The sequence below is a fragment of the Otolemur garnettii genome, unplaced genomic scaffold (genome assembly GCF_000181295.1).
Source record: "Otolemur garnettii isolate 467f Iridium unplaced genomic scaffold, OtoGar3 scaffold00075, whole genome shotgun sequence".
Taxonomy (NCBI): Eukaryota; Metazoa; Chordata; class Mammalia; order Primates; family Galagidae; genus Otolemur; species Otolemur garnettii.
This window is the reverse complement of record NW_003852470.1, coordinates 6,323,153-6,326,275: the sequence shown is the minus strand read 5'-3', so window position 1 is coordinate 6,326,275 and position 3,123 is coordinate 6,323,153. Positions and strand designations below refer to the sequence as shown.

The 3,123-nt window shown below is 46.3% G+C and overlaps 1 protein-coding gene across 2 annotated transcripts in view; it reads right to left on the bottom strand.

Moving 5' to 3' along the window:
- The window catches only part of CUNH10orf90 (chromosome unknown C10orf90 homolog), a 220,664-nt gene that overhangs the window by 764 nt on the left and 216,777 nt on the right, over window positions 1–3,123 (bottom strand). The gene's annotated exons all lie outside the window — the stretch shown is intronic.

Sequence of the window (3,123 nt, the reverse complement as noted above, 5' to 3'; positions counted from 1 at the left end):
GATTATAACACTGGAATAAAACACAGGAAGTAGCAAGGATTATAACACTGGAATAAAACACAGGAAATAGTAGCAAGGATTATAACACCGGAATAAAACACAGAAATGAATGTGTATTTTTTTTCCACTTAACCTATCACATTTCTAAGTAAGTGTTTCCAATTCCATCCCAGGTGTAAATATTATGTTCTTGTCCTGATGTAAAGTTAGAAGCTTCCAAGATACAAGCAGGGCCTAGCAGGGGTCCTGAAACTTTTTAAACAGGGGACCAGTTCACTGTCCCTCAGACCGTTGGAGGGCCAGACTACGGGCCCCAGGATGATTCGGCTGCTAAGCAGTACAGGCAGCGGTGGCAAAAACACCCGGCAGGCTGGATAAATGTCCTAGGTGGGCTGCATGTGGCCCGCGGGCCGTAGTTTGAGGACGCCTGGCCTAAGGGATCCTTCCACTGGGTACTCCTTTCCTGCTCCCTAACAGAAACTGTTGATACACCCAATGCCAGCCACAGGTCTGCTGGAGCCCACTGACACAGTGGGGGCACTGAAACTTGACCATTTGCACTGCTACACAGATGGCATGCCCCTAAAACATCTCTTTTTCATTTTCTCTCATGTTTGGAAGCCAGGCAAAATCTATTTATGATGTTCCACTATTAAAATAACAGGGACAATGTAAAAAAATAACGAGGACAATAAAAGCAGGCGGCATCTTAGTTAGTGGGCACTAGGCTTGAATAGCTTGACATGAATTCTTTTATTTAATCCACTCAACAGTTGGAAGAAGACTATAGTGTCCCACGGTTACGTAAATGAGGAATCCGAGCTCCAGTGGGATCAGGACACTTACACAAATTCCCTCAGCCGGCTAATGATGAGCTGGATTTGAACCATGGTTTGACTTGCACCAGACAACACTGTCACTCAATCACGTAACATAAAGCTACTCGTGAGGGCCATGAAATGCTGGTGCCTAGCACAGCGCCTGACACACTGGGGGCAACAACACCGATTAAATTAATGCACAAATAAATGAGCACATAGTTGCCACATTCAGGAGTAATTTTAGAAAGAAATTCATCAAGAGAGCAGTAAAAGTGAACATGTCCCAGAACACAGCAGTGGAAATTCCTTCAGATCCAAATAAACCTAACTTCCTGCTACTGACAACTGAGTCGTCTGGGGAGTTTAAAGTAAAAACTCTGCAGCTTCTGATTCAATATTTCCTTAAAAGACCTTCCCAAATAAATCACAGTCCAGCCCTATAATGGACCACTCTGCAGATCATCAAAATGAGTGAGAAAAATGTATCTTTTGACAACAAAAGGGCTCACAAAGTGAAAAAAGCTGCCAAAAGATAATGTGCAGCGTGATCCATTTGTGGTTAGAAATCACCTAATTGTATACACAAATTAAAGTCTGCCCGAAGGCAGAGAAAGGCCTGGAAGGATACGCAGGAGACATACTGGCGGATGTCCTAGGAGACAGCACTAGGGCTGGAAGACTGGGCTGTGGGGTGGGGGGGACAGTTGGTCACAAGGGAGCTTTAGATTTATCTCCATTGTTTAAATTTTTAACATGAAAGTGTAATTAAAAAGTATAATTTAAAACAAACATGCAAAAAAACCCCTCTGGCTCCGATCCTTGATTCTATGGGTGAGTCAGGGCCAGAGCCCACCCAGGGCACAGCCTGTAGAGCAGAATGAAAACCCAATTGGTGAAGCTGTCCAGCCAATGAGGGGAGACTATGACTCGGGCCAGCCAATGAGGGGAGACTATGACTCGGGCCAGCCAATGAGGGGAGTCTGTGAGTCAGGTAGCAGTGCCACCTGGCTCTTGTGTCCTGCCCAAGCCTCAGTTTCCTCCTTAGTAAGAGGATGAGGCAACATTCCCTGCTAATGCTGCTTTGAGATCTATTATTCTAATAAGTTTGCAAGGCTCTGTAAAAGTGGCTTTGGGTTTGGGGACTAGAAGGTGGGGAATTTGGCTGAATTTTCCCACTAAATTGAAAAGGGGCTGCATCTGGCACAACGCATATGCACCTTTGCACTTATGAAATAGCAAGTCTCAAACCCAGCGGTCCTTTAAAAACCCCAGTTAGAATGCTCTGAATCGGGTCTTTAATGGGACGTCTCCTTCTCCTTACTTTCACTTCCATATTAACAAAGAGGCTCCCTAGCAGGATCTAAGTTATCCCACTATCCTGAAAACAGTAATCCCAGTGAAAACAAAGCTTTTGTGCCTGGCGTGGAGAGAAAAGTATTCTTATTTCAGTGGTTTGTCTAAGTACACTATCAATTTGATTTAATTGTTGTAATTCCTCCCTGTGCTAGATACTTTATTATAAACTACTGACATTTTATTTGCACGAACTTGGCCAGCAGTGCTGAGCTATTACATTTTGGTTAGAAGGCCAGGTCCCACAAAGAATGGCAGCCTTTGTGTGCACCGGGTAGGTGAGAATTGGGAGTCTCGAAGAGCAACTTGCCAATTAGAGTAGCGAGATGTGCCATAGCAGGGCCGCCGAGCCAGTCAGGGACCCAGGCCAGGAAAAGTGGCCTGTGGCCCCTCTGTGGCTCTGCGGCTCCCATGGACCATCAGCTTCCAAGTTCAGATTCTTTCCTGCCAAATTCAAGACCCTTCAGAGAAACAGTTTCTCTCCTCCTCATAAAGTTCCCTTCAAGAGGGCAGTGACAAAGCCATCTGCCCAGAGTGACAATGTGTGCTGAAATGTTCCTGCTCAGGGTCCGGAGATCTCTTTGAAACCAATTACCAGATGGATGTGTAATCCAAGACCCACCCCTTTCCCAAGGTGTTTTCAGAGGGGCATTAACATTCAGGGCCACATTTCCACAACTGCGCTCATTTTAGCCAGTTTCTCCAAATTGTAGCCAAAAAAGAGACCTCAGACCTTAAACATGGACCTATAACTAGTGGCCCCATCACTTTTTTTGGGGGGGTGGCTGGGCTAGGTTTGAACCTGCCACCACCGGCATATGGGGCTGGCACCCTACTCCTTTGAGCCACAGGCACCGCCCTTAGTGGCCCCATCAGACACTGGACATCACACGAGCTCAGCACACCGTCCCATGCCTCCCCCGCCCTTAGTGGCCCCATCAGACACTGG